General features: G+C 32.4%; 1 long non-coding RNA gene across 1 annotated transcript; it reads left to right on the top strand.

The window, feature by feature from the left end:
- Window positions 1-5646: 5646 nt before the first annotated feature.
- On the top strand, window positions 5647-16146 carry LOC133327710 (uncharacterized). Its single transcript, XR_009754266.1, has 2 exons — window positions 5647-5760; window positions 16086-16146. It is a non-coding gene; the product is annotated as an uncharacterized LOC133327710 (long non-coding RNA).
- The last annotated feature ends 5710 nt before the right edge of the window (window positions 16147-21856 follow it).

Here is a 21856-nt window from a genome sequence, read left to right as displayed (position 1 = left end):
ATGCCAGTGCGATCGGCGATGATCATGATTTGCAGAAAAGAAAAACAACAACAAATTCACTTGAACTTCATGCCGAGTGTAATGAACTCTTCAAGTGGTTTTTCTTTTTTTTGCTTTTTTCCATTACACAAGGAAACCCAACCGGCCGGTACACCACTTCAAATTTATTTTTAGAAATTATTTTGAAGAAGAAAAAAAAAAAAACGCTTTACAAATGTTTTGGAAAATGTTTGTACTTTTTGTTTTCTTCAAAACAAATGATAATGGGACAAGGTTAAGGTTGGTTAGTGGCACTCTATGGAATAATTAACATAATTTATTAAATTCCGCATTCCACATGGATGTAATTACAACATCATTATCATCGCCCTCTAATGTAATATATCACTTAGTATTTGCGTTTATTTTTTTTTTGTTGACTGTTGTTGCAAACTACCTTGAATTTGCTTTTAACGGTAGTTTTGCACAAAAAATCTAAACAAATTATTTGTTTTTAATTTATTTTTGTTGAACATCGTCAACAACATCAACTTATATATGCATTTTCGATTCATTAAACAGCTGTTTTGAAATCGAATTCTGTATTCCATTTTCAGTTATTTCAACAGGGCGTTTTGAATAGCGGTTTGTTTTGATAATTCTCAAAGCGTATCATTGTCAAGACAAAGTAGCGTATCAAACAATGCCAAAAATAATAATGAATAGACAATCTCATTGTATTCCGAACTGCGAATTTGTTAGCATGTAGTTGTTAACAATCGATAACAATGATGCGCCATGTATGGTGTGGAGGAGGCAGTTTGAATATGATAGGGGGAACAAGGAAAAATAAAAATCAATCTCTCTTTTAAAGCTTCTCTTTGGGAGACAATATCTCAGTTCGAAAATTGGTTTTAGTTTAAATCGATGTTGTCAATTTGGCGCTTATAAAAAAGTCAATTTAGCGGAAATTAAATCTATGCTTAATTACAAAATTAAAAAATACCCAAGGTAAGGTATAACCTAGGATAAACAGGAAAAAATATTTTCAGTTCCGAAATGCTTAAGCGGCTTCTCTTTTCCACTGATGAACGTGACATTTTTTGCAAAGGATACAAAAGTAATTTTTGGGGCGAATTGTCATCGTTAAGTATTATGTTTATTTGTAACAAGTTCGTTATAACCGAATTAAAATAAATGAAAACTGAAAGTTGGGACCGAATAAATAGCTCGTTATAAAGAAAGTTCGCTATATCCATAATTCGCTATAAAAGTAAAGATTTGTATGAAAAATCGGTCTTAAAACTTCGGGACCAGAAAATTTGTTCGCTACAAGGAAAGTTCGTTATAACTGGTGTTCGTTATAAGCGCACTCGACTGTATTTGAAAACTAGCAACAACTTTGGTAAATTCGACTAGGCTGAGCTATTTTTATTTCACCATGTGATGGACATTCAACATTACTAAGAGCGATCGAGACTTTTTATATGACGGGCATGGCAAATTGCATGGCATAATTATGAAAGATAGTCTCATTTGAAAAAAATGATAATTGCAAACCTTTTTATATTTTTTATATTTCCTGAAGATTTAACCATTATTGTTACAACTTCTATTTATAAGTTTTAGAGACAAGGAACTTCAACATATTTATAAATATAAACCAGTGAGAGGAGCAGTATAGTCGGACGGGGCCGACCATATGATACCCTACACAACTTCCTCGAAAGTCTAACTTCCTGTGGCTTTATGTTCTGAGTATGGGCAATATTTCACGATATTTGCACCCTCTTGGCGGGCTAGAGGTAAAAAAAAATTACTAATATTCAGTACAGCCTTTCTAATTACTTGTCCAGATTCCCTTCACCCTTTGTGTTGTGAAGTACGGCTATCAATTGTGGCCTATAGATCGACTCCAAATTACACAAAAAATCAAATTTTCGGTCCACTTATCCCAAAACTATTTTCTGATCAATGCCTTGACCATACCTGGATCCTCATGGAATATTTCAAAGCGAACAACTCTATATTTCCGCCCTCTAGTGTGGTAATGGGTTACTAAATAATATATTAATACGTAACCACCTGTAAAAATTTATGTGTAACCCCCACATCCCGGTACATACGGTACAACCACTCATCTTCGATATACTATCAACATTATGGGTCAATGTCCTTCAAGAGTAAATATATACGTTATAGAAGACAAATTTTGACATTTTTCACACAAAAGTCAGGGTCCGATCATTATCAAAACAGGCATGCTTATTCTTTGGCCCTATTCCCTTCTCCCGGTAAAATTCGCGATGTTTGGGCCATAATTGCGGCCTCTGGAGCGACCAGAAAAACCGACAAAAATTTAGTATTTGGTCCATTTCATCCCCTAAATATTAACCGATCTTTACCAAAAAATATAGGGGTCTTCATTGGCCAGAACCCATTCTACATTAAAAATTTCGTGAAGATTGGTCCATAACTGTGGCCTGTATCGTGTTTACAAATTATAATGGACAGATGGACGGACGGACACACATGTCTAGATCAACTCAACTAGTCGAGATATAACGATCGGTATACTTAAAGGTGGTCTAGGACCAATATTTCGCGGCGTTACAAACTCTTGGGGCTGCACAAAGCTATAATACCCTGGCAACATAGTTGTGTAGGGTATAATGATTTTGCCACTAAACACATGTTATGCGTACATTTCGAAAGAAGATATTTTCATTTAAATTTTGAAAGCTGAATACAGTCAAAGGCAGATTTATGATAAAATTGGAAAAATATAACTGCATGAGACTACCTTGTATAATTAATTATGCCATGACCAAACTTTTGCCAGGAGAAAACAAAATATCAAAGTATAGACACTCAGGTTGGAAGAACAGACCAAGGGCCTTGAACATACTGCAAATTACAGATACTTCAACTGGAACATACAACTCGAACTATCAAAATCCCTAGATAAGGAAGGGAGGTATACCTAAAGATCGACAGAAATTTATAAGTTTTGATAAGAAAATATGAGAACACAAAATATCAGTTTAGAGCCAAGTTGGATGAAAAACGTATCTGAAATCCTCAAAATAACGAAAATTAGGTGGTATTTAAGGAGTATATCTTATCATGGACCGATATTGATAGTAAGGATTATTTGCCAAGACTTGCTATCCAATGAGAAACCAAAATATTAAATTACAGTCAATTCAGTTGAAAAACGTGTGCAAACATCCCAAAATTCCGAAATTGGGGAGGTACTGTTGTATGGGGCCTAAGCTAAAAATTTGAACCAGTGTTGATCATTTGAGATTTTAAGATTTGATACCCAATGTGAACCCAAATTGAAAAACGAGCGCAAACACATAAAAATACCGAAATTGTGGAGATGCCGGCATATGGGCCCTAATAGAAATTTCCTTTCGTGGACCGGTATTGCTAATTTTTCCAAAACGTGGACCGGTATTGCTAATTTTTGGTAAGGAGATTTGACAACCAATATGAACCCAAAATATCAAATTACACCAATTCGTTTTGAATAAAATGCCTAAAATACCGAAATTTGGAAAGTACCATTATATGGGATCTACCCTAAAAATAAAATCAATATTTCGAATTTTTAGTAGGAAGATTTGCTATCCAATGATAATCCAAAATACCGAATTACATCCAATTTGGTTGAATAATATTTCCAAACTATCAAAAATTTTCGGAGGTTCCTTTATATGGTTGCTATCGTGAGAAGTAGATTAATACTGGTAATTTTTGGTGGGTAGATTAGCCACTTTATGAGAACCCACAATTCCAAACAAATATTTTGCTTAGAAAATGTTCCCAAAATACGGAATAATGGGGATACAGGTATATGGGTTACATTCAGGATTTTCAAAACACCGAAAAGACCACGGAAATTTATATGGGAGTTATGTAAAAATATGAATCTATCGGGCATGTTCTGGCATTCACTACAACGGCAGAAGTGTATCGAACACACGCCGAGGTGTTCTGTAACACACTTTACACCCATTTGAGGTGTATTCTTAAACTTACATTTTCATAGTGAGAGTCGGGCGTATTCATGTTTTTCTATATAAAAGAAAATTATTTTTGAAATAAAAAATGCACATGATGATAGATTAACATGTTTAAAATCATAAAATTAAGATGAAACGTCATAAAAACCCAATTTTAATAACATACTTAGGTTTGTGTTGTATTTATTCTGAATGAATCTCTCGCTTGACACAAACAGCTGATTTGCAAAAAGATCGTACAAGATAGGGTTACCAAATGTTCCCCTTAAATCAATCAACAAATTAATGATATTAAAGAATCTTTCGTACATATATTTTATGTTGCAAATAATAAAATATTAAAAAATAATAAAATTATCGTTAGAATTTACGAAATTACTAAAAATAACAGAAACAATGTTAAAAACGAATACAGTGTATATTGTATGGCAACACTTTTTTTGCAAAGTACCATGTCGGCGTTTATTTTTGTCGCAGTTCGAAAATTTCAATTCACGTGAGATTCAGAACAGGAGGTAACTTCTGAGGTGAAGTGTATGTGAGTTCCAGAACACACCCGTATATTGAAAATGTTCTAAGAACAAGTTGTTTACCGACAAAGTACAGTGGTAGTCCGGCACTTCGGTTGCAATATTGCATCTAGAACCATAAAAATGCTTAAAATGGGATGGATCTATATTGATTCCTTTTCTGTGAAGAAGTTGTTTACTTACTACACAGAAAAACATCTTTAATGAATATTTTCATTCATAATTGTTTTTTGATATTGTACATGTACCTTGCCTAGAATATAAGTAAAAATGTTTAAAATCATAAGAAGCCACTACTTTTTTTTCAAAAAATGTAAACATTTCATTAATATCACAACTGTTTTTCTACTTCGCTCAACTTTACTACTATTTGCGCTCATTTTCTCTCTCTCTCTCACACACTTTTGACAAAAACAAATGTATTCTTTTCACTCGATTGTGGTTAGTTTTGCCTTCCATTGTTTCTTTATTTCACACACTCTTACCGTGTTGCAAAATTCTCATATGCATATTCCAAATTATTTCGATATAAATTCCAAATACAATACATAAAAAACAAGTGTTAATCCGAAAAATTTTTTGTGTAAGATGGGTTTTCTGTGTATGATGGGTCCTTTATATTGTACCATGTTTTGACAGGATTTTTTTCTTCTATTCTATTCCATTGATAGAATACAAAGTACAGGTCTTCTATAGATAAAAAGGCTAAGGTTTTCTATAAATATTCTATATTTGTTAGTTCTTCTATGCATAAATGACCTTATTTAGGTCTTCTATAGATTGAATATCCACTGTAGATCTCTCAAAGACCTTGTCAACATGTTGAAATCAAACGTTTCCACAAAAAACTCAAAAATTTCGTTCAAAGCTTTATTAAAAAGTATTTTTTAATATTTCTTTAAGTTTTTTTTTTTTAATTTGAAAACATTTAAGAAGAAATGTCACCAAGTTGTCAACATCGTTTCCACACTCAACTCAATTCAATGTGAGATAGTCTGTCTGTGGGATCTACGCTACACTTCGCTCTGCTCCGCAACTTAGCTTCTCAACAACTTGTGTTGTACAGCGTTTATATGGTTTATGGACTCAGTTCGGTTCGTCGTTCAATTTGAATGAAAATGTTTCAGTTCAGTACGTGCTCTCTTGACGTCGAAACGTGTGCGTGTGTGTCCGGTTGAGGATCGATTCGATCGGTTGTATTCAACTTCTGAAGTTCTGAGGTAAAAAGTGGCTAAAGAGATGCACAAAAACAACAACAATGTGAATGCATTTATTTGTAAATTGTAGAAAATTAAAACACCTTCGCGGAAAATATGCAAATATTAGCAAAAATGTTTTATAACACGTGTAAAAAATTTTGCCAACACTTTTTTTGAAGCACGTGGTAAATGTGTGTGTGTATGTCTGTTTGGTGGTTTTGTTGCCATAAATGCGAAATTAAATGGTGGTATACGAGTGAGTGTGACTGTGGCTGTGAAGTGGGATTTTTAATCTGGAATTTCCGCATTTCTAATTTGTTTTATACAATAGCAAACATGTCTCTTTATATACATAAATATATACAATTGATATACATATTTATATAGCAAAATAATGTTGGTGTAATGTGAAAATTATAATATTTTATTTAAAAAAATTAAATGGTGTTAATTTTCTTGTAAAATTTACACGTTCTGCAACATCTCTCGTTTGTTTTTGGAATTCATGTCAACGAAGTATTTAAAAAGAATTTTGAATTTGTGTGCTCTTTTTGTGTATTTATATTTGCGATTGGGGTCAAACTAAAAAATTGCAATATGATTTTTTTTATATATATATATATATAAAGTGAATATCATTTATAACAAATAAAAAATTTGCTCTTTGCGGGAAAATCCGCTGAGAGCAAAATTTGGTTTTCCCACATTTCTTTAACATTTATCATCTTATAATTTTCCTGCATTGTGAAAAGTTTTATGTTTTTTTTTTTTTTTGTGAAATTCTTTCACAAATTTTTATTCATCGTATCGTGTTTTGTGTTTGTTGTTGTCAGCTTGTATCTTCTATTAAATATTCATCGATCATGTCGTTAGCAGCCTCTCGCCTACCCTGTCTCCCTCCGCCTTTTTATCTTGTGAATCAACAATTGACTCATCCTACATTGGGTTATACCGCGGCGATGTTTGTTGTGTCTTCTTCTTGGGCCTTTTATGAGCGAGCCGACATTCCGATCGATGTCTCTTCTGCTGTGTGCAATCAAAGAAGCAAATGAAAAAAACAATCATTAATACCAAAAATAAACTTGTGTAGTGTGTATGTGTGCATATTTCATGAATGACAACAAAAATAATATTTGAAACTTGTACATACCATACATATCTAAAGAAAATTCAGTTCAATAACCGATTATTTTTTGTACATTTATTTAAAAACTGATTTGTACTGATTTGATTCTTTCGATAAATGTCTATTCGGGCATTTTCAGAAATTTCTTACTTACTGAATACATGCAAAAATGACGTTCTGTGATTCGGCAGCAGAGATTTTCAGAATGAAAATCGTTAAGTTCGATCAAGCCGAAATTTGATACTTTACACATAAGGTGCAAATACCTAAAATCGTAGGAAAGTTTTATATGTGGACTATATAATTGTAAATTATCTGTTAGTAGATTGTTTATAATCGGGAAAAAATAAATACGAAATTACAGAGAAACTTGCCTCAAAATATTGAAAAGCCAAGATATATAAAACAACTAAAAGTGGATTAGAAGAAACCCATCTACAATTACAGAATACTTCGAGAGGGGTTTCAGATTTTTTTTCGGAAAAGGACAATTCGTACTTCCATTTAATGGAATGTGTACATAAAAGAGCCGTATCGAATATCTACCAAAAAACTAATGTTAGTGAGTGTTCTTATTTAGAAAAAAAATATCTAAATATGTTAATATGAGACGAAACCTTTTATAGATATGCTTTTCATACAGATAATCCTTAGAATGCATGACCTATATAGCCATTCAAAAAAATCTTTTGTGAACAAACTACCTTCTTAAGTTCCTCTATACATATTGTAGATAAAAGAGATTTGCTATGTGTTACAGATTTCTACTGATCTTCTATGAATTCGAGATTATTTGACTAATAATATTATGGCTATCAACCGCGGACCGCAACCACTCACCCGATTGCGGTTACTTTTGCATTCTATTGTTTGTTTATTTCAGACACTCTTAGCGTGTAATTAAAATTCGCATATGTATATTGCAAATTATTTCGATATAAATCGAAAAATTCAATATATAAAACCAGTGAGCGGAGCAGTATAGTCGGACGGGGCCGACCATATGATACCCTACACAACTTCCACGAAAATCTAACTTTCTGTGGTTCTATATTCTGAGCATGGAAAATATTTCCCGATATTTGCACTCTTGACCGACTAGAGGTCAACAAATATTACTAATATTCATTCATATTCTAATTACTTGTCCAAATTCCCTTCACCGTGGATTTTGTTGTGGTGTTTTTTTGGTCTATAGATCGACTCGAAAAAACCACAAAAAATTAAGTTTTCAATCCACTTCATCCCAATGTTATTATCTGATAATCACCGAAAGTTATAGGCATTGTCCTTGACCATACCTGGATTATCATGCAAAATTTCAAAGCGACCAGCGGTAGTGTGATAATGGTTTACTAAATAATATCTGAATACGTAAGCACCTATAAATATTTACGTGTAACTCCCACATCCGAGTACATACGACAATATAATTGGTATCAATTTAAAGGTCAACCACTCCTCTTGGATGTACTATCAACTTCTCTGGTCTATGTCATTCAGGTGTAAATATATATGCCATAGAATACAAATTTTGTAATTTTTCACACAAAAGTCAGGGTCCATTTTACCCACTGAATATTGGCCGATCTTTAGCAAAACTGGTATGCTTATTCTTTGGCCCGATCCTCTTCTCCATGTAACAATTCGCTATGTTTGGGCCATAATTGCGGCCTCTGTAGCGTTCAGAAAAACCGAAAAAATTAAGTATTTGGTCCATTTCATGCACTAAATATTAACCGATCTTTACGAAAAGCAATAGGGGTCTTCATTGGCCAGAACCCATCCTACATGCAAAATTTCGCGAAGATTGGTCCATAACTGTGGACTGTATCGTGTTTACAAATTATAATGGACGGACGGAGGGACGGACGGACGGCGTTACAAACTCCTGTGGCAACACAAAGCTATAATACCCTGACAACATTGTTGTGTAGGGTATAATAAAAATTCTTTTAATGTTTTGTATTACAAATGGAATTATTTTAATGTTTTTTTACAAATGGAATTATTTGAATTACAAATGGAATCATTTGAATTACAAATGGGATTATTTGAATTACAAATGAAATCATTTGAATTACAAATGGAATTATTTGAATAACAAATGGAATTATTTGAATAACCAATGGAATTATTTAAATTACTTCCGAATTTTAAATAGAATAATTTTGAATTGCAAATTAAATTCTCGAATTACAATTGTAAAAGAATTTACCAATTACAAATAAATTGTGATGTTTTGAGTTATATTTGAAAATGATGTGGGTAGTAATAATGTCAAATTTAGATGTACGGAAGATGACATTCCTAGGTAACTCTATACAATATTGTATTTTTTACTAGACTCATTAGTGTTGCAAGTTTCGAATCAGAACTAATATAATTGAGATGTTAGACGATATTGAGTGTTGATTTTTTATTAACATACACAATATTAACATACACATTAGTGGGAGTTTATAAATAGACCGGAAGTGTACACATATTTTAAATGGTGGCTAATTCATAATTCCAAGAAATTCAAATATATTTATTTTAAATAATTTTAAAGACAATTTCCATGAAAATTCTTTCATATGACAGGTGGGTATATTACCTTTAAATTAAACTACAAATTACACTAAATTGTTTATATTCTCATTAACAAAAATAAAAAGAAAAACACATCTCGATATTCGCCATGTCATTGTCTATTTTTGTATCAGGCGCCTAACTTCATTTAAATGCAATTAGATATGTGATCATGAGGCTATATAGCATTGGCTCCTAATGGCTAAAATCGAATTGATTATGTTTATTGTTATGTCTTATTGTTGTTGCTGTGCCTTTTGTATATTTACTTAAGACAGCAACAACAACAACAAATACTAGCAAGTTCATGTATAATTAAAAGAAATTACTGCAAAAATATTTATTTAAATCATTTTCATGGTATTTCTTGTTGTTGTTGTTGTAGTATAATTTAAGTACCAAAACAAGGCAATCGGTTAGTGGGCGTTTAGAAGCCCACAAACAGGAGCAAATGCAAAAACATTTAAAAATGTTTAAAGAAATTTATTTACTAAATTTTTTGGATAAAATAAAATTTTGCAAATTGAGAAGTGTTAAAATTTTCAAATGAAGAAAAAAATGCTTATTTTGTATCAGAAGAGTTTAATTCAAAAATTGTAATTTAGCACCTTATCTATTGGAAAATATTATTTAGAATTTTAATTAACCATTAAGTAGGCATGCAATTGAAATGTATATTATGGCATGTGCGGTAAATTGTTTTGAATTCCTATATTTTTGACAATAAACAGAAACCACAATTTGTCGATGGAGTGAAAAAATGAAACACACCAAATTTCAACTAGACCTGCTGGAATACATTCACCTTTGGATGGTTAATTGTATACACCAACTAAATACTATATTTTTTCTTCTGTTTCTTTTTTGGAAGATTATAAACAATTTAAATAATAATTTACTAAAAATAGATAATTATTTTGTTATGAAAATATGCATTTCCTTTCTCTGTTTTTTTTGCTCTTCTTCGCATAGAAAGTTGCAAAAATATAAACACAAATTCTTGGTTTTTATTTATATGACGTTAAAAAAATCATTATAAACACCTAATAAAAAATAATTTATGAAGAAGTATACGGGTATGTTATAGTACGTTTACATTTAACCGGATTTCGTTAACCCAGTGGGTTTCAATTGTCATTTTCTTTGCATATATGTCAAATAAATCCTCATAAAGTAGGTTAACCCGGTAAAAAGTTCTAATGTACAAGGAGTTTTATGGAACAGACGGTTAGTTTTTTACACTTCACCTCGGAAGTTACCTACTGTACTGCTGCCTCTCACGTGAATTGATATTTCGAACTGCGACCAAAATAAACGTCAACATGGTACTTTGCAGAAATAGTGTTGCCATACAATATAAACTGTATTCGTTTTTAACATTGTTTCTGTCATTGTTTAGTTATTTCGTTATTTCTAATGATAATTTTATTATTATTTTTTAAATATTTTATTATTCACAACATAAAATGCATGTATAAAAGACTCTGTACTATCATTAATTTGTTGATTTAAGGGAACCATTTGGTAACCCCATCTTCTTCGGCTTTACTTCAAACAGCTGTTTGTGTCAATCGAGAAATTCCGTTGAAGAAAATGCAACACAAACCTCAGAATCTATTTAAAATTAGTTTTTAATTGTGTTTCATGTTAATTTTGTGATTTTAAACAAATTATACACAATAATAATATATTAATCTGCATTCAAAAAATAATCTTTTATATATGAAATTATGAATACACCCGACTCTAACTCTAATTTAAAACCCTATATCGACCATTATTAAAATTTTAGAACCATATATTACATATGTTCTCCTATAGTACGTTTTTCAAATCTACCTCTATATCTCAACCCTACACACCCATTCCGACCAAAACAGAAATCTACCTCTATACTAAATTTGGTGCCATTTTTTACCCTTTGTACTCTTGTAATACTTATTTTGAAAAAAATCAAATATAGCTTCACCCAAATCCAAATTGAGTATCAGTTAGTGCACATTAATATAAATGTCTATAACTACCTACTTTAACAATCATAAGTACGAATTTCCAACACTTACCACATACCCTAATCTAAATTCTAAATTTCAGGATTCTATCGGTTCACCTAAATCCAATTTGTATCAATTGAAATCATGAATTAGATAAAATCTTAATTATAATCCAAATAGTATCAAATTTAGTACACAGTAGTACGAGTTTCCAAAACTTCCTACTTAACCCAAACATACACTCCCACAGTGATGCTAAATCTATGTTTCAGGATTCCAGCTCTATTGGTTCACCCGCAATTCAAATTGTACCAAATTAAGTACAAAGTAGTACGAATTTCCAAAACTTCCTACATACCCCAATCCTACACCTCCACAGTAATACTGAATCAAAATTTCAGGATTCAAACTTTATCGCTTCACCCACAATTTAAATTGTACCGAATTTAGTACACTTAGTACAAATTTCTAAAACTTCCTACATATCTCAATCTTACACCTCAACAGTGATCCTGACTCCAAATTTCATGATTCTAGCTCTATTGGTTCACCTAAAATTCAAATTGTACCAAATTTAGTACCAATTAGTGCCCATAAGTATTAATTTGTTAAACTGAATCCTGACCCTAATCCTAAATCCCTACAATGATCCTAACTCCAAACTGCATTGTTTCAGCTCTATCGGTTCACCCAAATCCAAATTGTACCAAATCCAAATTGTAAACAATTTCCAAAACTACGTACATATCCCAATCCTACACTCCGACGGTAATGCTAATTTCATTTTCAGGATTCCAGCTCGATTTGTACCTCCAAATCAAATGTGTACCAAATATAGTACCATATTGTACTTTTCGTACACATGAGTACACGCTTTTCAAACTCTCCTCATATCGACCCTACTTCTAAACGTTAATTTACATTCCAAATTTCAATTTTTAGCTCAATCCATTCACATGCTACGAAATTGTACCAAATTTAGTACATTTCAGTACTTTTCGGATACTTATAGTTCGAATTTCCAAAAAGCCCTTTGCTGCATCTATTCTACACTCCATCAGTGACCCTCAATCCAAATTTCAGAGTTCTTGCTCTACTGGTTCGCCAAATACAAATCATACCATATTTAGTTCTTGCTAGTACTTTTCGTACCGTTCTAGTACGAATTTCTAAAAACCCAGCCTTATCTGACACCTTTGGACCAAGAGTGAACCTCACCTAAAATTTCAAGATTCTAGTTTCAGCCGTTTCGTCTGGGCGTTGATGAATCGTTACATCAGTCAGTCAATCACTTTACTCTTTTATTTGTATAGATACAAAGCTGTATAAACCTCCAAAGTCCTCTTCTGCAGATAGGAAATTTTATGTACCTTCCGACGATCTCTAAAAATTGGTGTCATTCTATATATGAGCCGTTTATTTTGAAAGTGTTTTTTAGAAAAGTTTATAAAACATATTACGTTATATATTCCATTTTTTGAAAATTAGCAGATTCAATCTCAAGCTAATATTTTTAGTAAACCAAGATCAAATCCGAATATTGAACTCATCGGTCCACTTATACTGGGAAATCCTCCACAAAGGATCAATATTTTGAAAAAATCCCATATCAAACAAAGGGATTGTCCAATTGGATCCAAATTGTGCAGATTGTAACATTTAGGCCAAGACTAGACCTTTCCTAAAGATGGGACCCATCAATCCACCACAAAATTTCAACATTTTGAACTAAAGCACTGCACCTAGTTCCTTTATCGGAATAGTTCGAATGAACTAGTTCGTTCTGAAACTAGCCAATTCTAGTGGTTATATCCTTTCGATTACTTATTTACATAGGTGACTTGTTACAGAACATTTGTTCCATAAGCCGAGCTTAAAAAAAAAGGTTTTCAGTCATGTCGGTCTTGCGCGTAGTTCTTCCAGTTTGAAAGACCATGTCTCGACTACATTTATTGTAAACTGAACATAGATTTATCAAATTTAATGAAATTTTCACACCAAGGCCACAATATCTACATGTCTCAGGGATCTATTTCAATTTTTAGCATAGAAAACCACAAATGACCTATGAATTCCAAGGTATGACAACTCAACTTGCCGCTATCTGTTGACTTTACATGTTTCTTTAGAGCCTACACAAATCGAAATGATTTCTTGACCTTCAATGGAATGCGCCATAAAACAAAAAACCGAAATCATATGAATATTTTCTCGTTTTCCGCAAACCCATAAAGCATATTTTGATGAAAACCAAATTGTATATGAATATTAATTTTCAATATTTATTTATAAAACAGACACAAGAAAATATAATTTATTTTATAACACATGAATGAAATGGAATGATGGACGACTTCTGTTCTTTTGTGGCAAAGAAAACATGAATATTGACCATCATCAACATTATTGAGTAACGAGCGAATGGTGAATAAGCAAAAAAAAAAAAAAAACATGCTACAACTGCTTAAAAAACTTCAAGAACCACAAAATAGATAAATGTGTTGATATATTAAATCAATTTCTTTTTTTTTTGGTATTTAAAAAGGCAGAAAAATAACAGCTACACAAAGATCAGACAGACGGACAGCCACCCATCCATCATTCAGTTGTTATATGGCTGTTTCATTCTTTTGACCATGTGAATGTCAGATTTTGATTCGTGTTTTTATTTTTTAAATAAATTATTAATGAAAAAAAAAACACTTGAATGGAATTTTGCGGAGGGAAATTGTAATTGTATTATTATTTTTTTAACACAATTATGCCAAGTGGAAATTTTGTTTTGTTTTCAATTAAGGAACAAGTTCATAAACATTTTTGTAAAAAATTAAATTTAGAGAAGCCACGAAATATAAAAAAGTAAATTTAAATTGTAATACAAATTTACAAAAAAAAATGGTTCTATATTCAGCTTGGGCAATATTTCGCGATATTTGCACCCTCTAGACCGACTAGATGTCAACAAATATTTCTAATATTCAGTAGACGAGGGCCGCACTTGTCCAGATTCTCTTTACCTTGAGTTATGTTGTGATGTTGAGCTTTCCATTGTGGCCTGTAGACCTGTTTGAAAAAAAACCACAAAAAATTAAGTTTTCGGTCCACTTCATTCCAATATTATTATCTGATCATCCCCGAAAATTTATATTGTCCTTGACCATAACTAGAACCTCATGGAATATTTCAAAGCGATCAGCGCTATATTTCCGCCCTCTAGTGGGGTAATGGGTTACTAAATAATATCTGAATATGTAAGCACCCGTAAATATTTAAGTGCAACTCCCGCATCCGAGTACATACGACAATATAATTGGCATCAATTTAAAGGTCAACAACTCCTTTTGGATATGCTATCAACATCTGGGTTCTATGTCATTCAGGAGTAAATATACACACAAAAGTCATGGTCCATTTGACCCGCTAAATATTGACCGATCTTTATCAAAATAGGCATGCTTATTATTTTCCAGATGTTTGGGTCATAATTGCGGCCTCTGGAGCGACCAGAAAAACCGACAAAAATTAACTTTTTGGTCCATTTCATCCCCTAAATATTAACCGATCTTTACCAAAAACAATAGGGGTCTTCATTGGGCCGAACCCATCCTACATGCATTATTTCGTGAAGATTTGTCCATAACTGTGGCCTGTATCGTGTTTACAACGGACGGACACACATGTCTAGATCGACTCAGCTAGTCGAGATATGACGATCGGTATACTTAAAGGTGGGTCTAGGACCAATACAAACTCTTGGGGCTGCACAAAGCTATAATATCCTGACAACATAGTTGTGTAGGGTATAAAAATATATATTGTATATATTGAGAATCAGAATAAAATATAGATATAAAGAAAATCCATTCGAAACTATATACGACAGATGTCATCTAAGACTAGACCTCCAAATTTCTGTAGAAATTACTTCTCACTTGATGTTATTAGCGATGTCAATAAAATCGATTTCAAATATAAAATACAATAATTCTTCTCCTAAACACTAGGAACTTTGTGGCTTTCAAACTTCATTACAAAATTTAATTTCGCATTTGGTTTTAAAAATCTTCCACTCATCTTCTTATCTTCCACTCATCTTAAATATCTCCTGCCTCATTAAAAATAAAGTAAATTTGAAGTCAATATCATTTCAATATAGTCTTTCAAATAAACATAAACATTTACATATTTATAATAAAGAGCTCGTGCGCATGCCCTGGCCTCATGATACATTGTATATATCAAAATTCAGATCAGACAATATTTCAAGTAAGATAAATTTCAATATTTATTTTTCGACAAAAAAATTGTCAAATAAACATTCTGTTCAAAACGTGTGCGCATCCAAACTGCCTCAAAGCATAGCCTGGTCATTCTCCAAGCATATGCAAGAAATTTGAGCTGCTTGAAGCGAGAAGAGACATAACACAGCAAAGAAGAAAATGATTTATTGAAATTTGACTAAAATTTATTTAAGACAAGATGATAATCAGTTCAGACTACGGTCCACTTGTTTTTTTAAATGAAATGAACGTTTGTGTGTGTGAGTTTCTTGCAATTGAAGTTTGTAGATTTCAGTATTTACATCTTAATTAAAATTAATCCTTTAAATTAATTATTAATTAATTAATTTTGATTTTTTCCTATCATTTCAGTATTTCAATGGGGTGACTTGTGAAATTTAGTTTTACTCCTGAACCCGGGACAAAAAAGGTAATGTATCTTTATTTAGATTTTTTTAAGACAGGAGAGGTATAACTGCGTCTATAATAGCTCAGAAAACGCATTGAAAGTATTTTATTGATAAAATATTTATAAAAGAATCTCTAACTAAAAAGGCATTTAAAAAATCATCTATTTTGTAGATGAACAGATTTTGTCGATGCAGAAAGTATTTTGTCGATGGGGAAATTTCATTGTTGAAAAATCTATCGACAATTTTCGTACTTGTAGTCATCAATGAAATATATAGAAACTCAATTAAATTTTTCAATTTCGTCGAAATTATGTGAGCTGTGGGAGTTACCAGAAGAAGTGGACGAATAGATCCCATAATCGACCATAAAAAGTTTATGCAAATTATGGTATTACAGTTATACAATTATTCCTAATTTTGACTAATTTATGTTAAACCAATTTATATCCCGTTAAGTCGGCTGGGCCGAAGTTTTTATACCCTCCACTATAAGGTGGACATTTAAAAAAACTGTTAATATGGCAAGTTATGTCATGGTAAATTCTTGGTAGCATAATTTGACACCTAATTAGAACCAATTTGGTCCATAAACCCCAAAATACGGGATAATACAGGGTACCTTTTAAGCGGAAAAATCTAATCTTTCTAAAGGGTGGACCAATATTAAGAATTTTTTCAGTCAATTCAGATGAAAAATATGTCCAAACTCCCCAAAAAACAGAAATTTGGGAGGTGCCGTTATATAAGGACTATCTTGAAAAGGGGCTAAAATTGGAAAGAAACTTGCCAAAAATCGCAAAAATACAAAAAAATTGGGGTACCGTCATATAGGGGCTATACTAAATTGGTAATTTTTTTAGGAAGTTGGATTACCAGAAATGCAATTTCAGAACATTTTTCGATTTATATTTTATCTCCTAAATCTTTAGATAAACGCTTGCGGTGTCTTCAGTTTTGAGTAGAGCTAAAAAACAGCGAGGTTCAAGTCGGGTGAATAGGGTTGAAGCATCATAACGGTTTTGTTTTGGACCAACAACTTACGCACAAGCATTGATGTGTGAGCTGGTGCTCTTCTGGACGTTTACATTGGTATGATTGAGTTTTGATTTCAATGGCATAGCCATAGACCCTGATTCATCACCAGTTGTGACCTTTTTGAGGAAATCTGAATCGTCGGTGACGCACGTAAAAATTGCATGGTATGAGCCGAACTATATGCCAATATCGACAATTATCCAAACCAACTAGTTCACCACTTTAATTTTTTCATCGGTTGTTGAAGTGTTCGGTCGACCAGGTCATTGATGTCTTCTCGACCTTCCGTAAACCGGTTATGTCCCAATTGGACTTGTATCCTGTTCATAGTAGACTCGCCAAGCGCCAAATATGCTTGAGAAATTAATTTCTTTGATCGAACATTAAATCAGTAAGCGAAGCTGTATAGTCGGACGGGGCCGTCCATATGATACCCTATACAACTACGACGATAATCTAACTTTCTGCGGTTCTACATTCTGAGTCTGGGCTAATTTCGCGATATTAGCACCCTCTTGGCCGATTATAGGTCAACATCTCCACTCTCTAACCCTGACATATTTTCCAAATATTATGTGCCGAGGTGAATTTTAAATTTCACCATCACCGTGCAAAATATTTGACGTTCTGCATATAATAATGGCCTCATGAGCGACTAGAAAATCTGACAAAAATAAAGTTTTCAGAACATTGCATTACCGCACTATCAGCACAACATCACCGAAAATTATAGGCGTCGTCCTTGGCCATAATCGGAATTTCATGTAAAATTTCAAAGCGATCAGAGCGACATGTCCGATTGTTATGAAACGAGCCATGATAGTGCCTTGGTCAAATCACTTTCCCCATGTAAAATTTTGTAATGCTCGGCCAGAAAAACATACAGAAATTAAGTTTTTGGTCTATTTCATCCCCTAAACATTAACGGATCATTATCGAAAACAATGGGGGTCTTCTTTAGCCAGAATCCATCCTACATGGAAAATTTCGTGTCGATTGTTCCATAACTTTGGTCCGTATCGTGTTTACAAATTATAATGATCAGACGGACGGATTGGCACACTTGTCTAGATCGACTCACGGTATACTTAAAAGTGGGTCTGGGATCAATATTTATCGGCGTTACAAACTCTTGGGGCTGCACAAAGCTATAATACCCTGAAAACATAGAAACACTTTTTATCTGTAAAAAAAAACTGGCAATCCAAAATAACAGAAATAAATTCGAAAATCGAACATACTTAACTCACGAAATTTGAAATTAATGGTTATTTGTAATCAAATCCAAACCCTATGGATTGATTCCATGGCATTTCATACAAATGTTCCTCTTTTGTGCCTGATTCCAATTAAAGTGCATTCTTTTTTGGACCGAGATCAGGATTTTCATCATATTCACCTTCATTCAATATTGACCCTTAAATTTCAATCTAAATAATCCACTCTGTAATCCAGTGTAATATTAGCTAACAATATAAATAAACCGCAATTGTCAGTACACCTTGAACTTGAACATTACGACGAACAACAGCAACAGCAATCAAATTCCGCATATCTAGAAGTCATTTTTAATTTGTTTACAATTCCAATCACTTTTAGTCTCATGATAGCCATTTTCAAATTTTTTTACAGCACATCTCGTGTTCAGAAAAGAAACTGACGATGGCGATGATAATAACGATGTACAGATTGCTGTTTTAGCTGAAAATGAAATGAAATGAAAAACGCAATAATTTTTCTCATTTCACGAGCTTAATTGATTTTAATGATCGTTAATTCAATATCGTCTATTCAATATTGATTTGTTTGTTTAATATCCATAAGTAATTGTTGTAATCTTTTCAAATCGATTTTCAATGTTGTTTTTGAAATACAACAACAACAAAACATTATTTAAACAAAAAACAAAACAACTAGAGCAAATAGGAATACCAACACGAGCGTTTACTTTTTCCCACCGGCCAGCCAGCCAGCCAAAACGGCCAACAACAACAACTCAATTTGAAATTTGGATTTGTTTACATGTTTTTAATGTCTGGGAAAAAAAAACATTTTAATATCCCGAGATTTTTCAAATTTTCTTGTTTTTGGCAAATTCCTGTTTGTGTTTCCGGCGGGAGGGTGGCGGCAGTAAGCTTTGTAGGCATTTAGTGTCTCTGTCTGAATTTTGATGCCTTTTGATGTATGAAAAAAAATTACAAATCATATCAATACTATAATTTTTTCGGAATCAATATTTACATTTGATGCAATCCACGGACACATACGAGTATTTCCACATATGCAGATTTTATGGACCGTCATAAATTTCAACAATATCCCCAATTTTTGGCATAAAGACATTAATTACTGTTTCGAAAGTTTACGATACCATTCAGATAAACTGGAAAACTTCGCACTATATTTTATTCAAATTTGAAAATCTAATAAGAAAGTGTGGATATATCTAAAAAAATAAAATAAGAGAAATTGGAAGAAAATTCCTTCATTCATTCTTATCATTCTTGTTGTGGTTAGGGAGGACCTCCCACTGTTTAACTTCTCTTTTGAAAAAGAAAAAAGAAAACAAAAAATGTTCTTCTCTAAAAAGTCATTATATGTGGAACAATAAAATAAATCGCTTTTAATTATAAACAAATGAGCAGCAGCATTTAATTCAATTGGGCCAGAATTGTTATTAAAAATTAACAAAAATGAAGAGAGAGAAAAAACAAGCAAAAAAAAAAACAATAAACAAAGAAGAAATGAAAAATGTTTATTATTCTTTTTTTTTCAAATAAACTAAAACACTTTTTTTTTATAATCTCCAAAATGCAGGAAACTGGAGACGTGATGGACCCTATATAATTTGTATACCCTTCACCAAACAGTGGTACAGGGTATAATTTCTTTGTGCATATATTTGCATCAAGGTACAGGTCGCATTTATAATCCGAATTGCCTAAAATTTAACACAGCTCATTTATTTGCCCCAAGGACGAATCCTATTGAAATGGGTAAAATCGGTTCAGATTTAGATATACCTCTCATATATATATTTTCGTACGATTTTATGTTAATGGAGCACCAAAGTATCTACCTTACTTTCGATTTGCACGAATAGCGTACTTAATTATGTCTGAATTGATGTGTGTTAAGTTTCGTGAAAATCGGTTTAGATTTAGATATATCTCCCATATATTTTTTCGTCCGATTCTATGTTAATGGAGCATCAAAGCCTGTATGAAGTCTAGAAAGATGTTTGCAAATTTTGATATAGTTTCCATATTTTTTAATAAATTGTGCAACAAACTCCTAATGTTTGTCAGATTGACGCGCTTCCATATATATTTCGAACGAGTCCTTTTGGGTTCCTAATAAACTCGCCAAGTGCTTTCATCCACCTCGATTTTGTGTCAGTGAAGCAGAATTCCATGCTCTCAGACTATTTGCAAAATTTAAAAAAAATTAACAATTTTATTAAAAAAAAAAAGTGAGCGGAACATTAGTCAATCGGGGTCGATCATACTATACCCTACGCAACTACTACAGATCTCTAATTTTCTGCGGATGTTTATTCCGAGCCTGGGCAATATTTCGTTATATTTGCACCCTCTTGCCTGATTAGAGGTCAACATCACGTCTTCCTTACACTGGCACATTTTTCGAATATTACTAATATTGAGTAAAGCCATTTTGATCACTTATGCAGATTCCGCTAATAATTGTGACCAACTCAAAAAAAAAACGCACACACACATCCCAAAATTATTATCGGATCATCACCGAAAATTAAAGGCATTGTCCTTGAGCATATCTAGAACCTCATGGAAAATTTCAAAGCGATAAGCGCTAAATTTCCGTCCTCTAGAGTGGTAATGGGTTACAAAATAGTATTGTAATACGTTACGTTGGCATAAAGACATTAATTACTGTTTCGAAAGTTTACGATACCATTCAGATAAACTGGAAAACTTCGCACTATATTTTATTCAAATTTGAAAATCTAATAAGAAAGTGTGGATATATCTAAAAAAATAAAATAAGAGAAATTGGAAGAAAATTCCTTCATTCATTCTTATCATTCTTGTTGTGGTTAGGGAGGACCTCCCACTGTTTAACTTCTCTTTTGAAAAAGAAAAAAGAAAACAAAAAATGTTCTTCTCTAAAAAGTCATTATATGTGGAACAATAAAATAAATCGCTTTTAATTATAAACAAATGAGCAGCAGCATTTAATTCAATTGGGCCAGAATTGTTATTAAAAATTAACAAAAATGAAGAGAGAGAAAAAACAAGCAAAAAAAAAAACAATAAACAAAGAAGAAATGAAAAATGTTTATTATTCTTTTTTTTTCAAATAAACTAAAACACTTTTTTTTTATAATCTCCAAAATGCAGGAAACTGGAGACGTGATGGACCCTATATAATTTGTATACCCTTCACCAAACAGTGGTACAGGGTATAATTTCTTTGTGCATATATTTGCATCAAGGTACAGGTCGCATTTATAATCCGAATTGCCTAAAATTTAACACAGCTCATTTATTTGCCCCAAGGACGAATCCTATTGAAATGGGTAAAATCGGTTCAGATTTAGATATACCTCTCATATATATATTTTCGTACGATTTTATGTTAATGGAGCACCAAAGTATCTACCTTACTTTCGATTTGCACGAATAGCGTACTTAATTATGTCTGAATTGATGTGTG

Source organism: Musca vetustissima, unplaced genomic scaffold (genome assembly GCF_032173495.1).
Source record: "Musca vetustissima isolate MV318-11 ecotype Yass unplaced genomic scaffold, APGP_CSIRO_Mvet_v1 utg29964, whole genome shotgun sequence".
In the NCBI taxonomy this organism is placed as follows: Eukaryota; Metazoa; Arthropoda; class Insecta; order Diptera; family Muscidae; genus Musca; species Musca vetustissima.
This window is presented reverse-complemented; position numbering and strand designations above follow the sequence as displayed.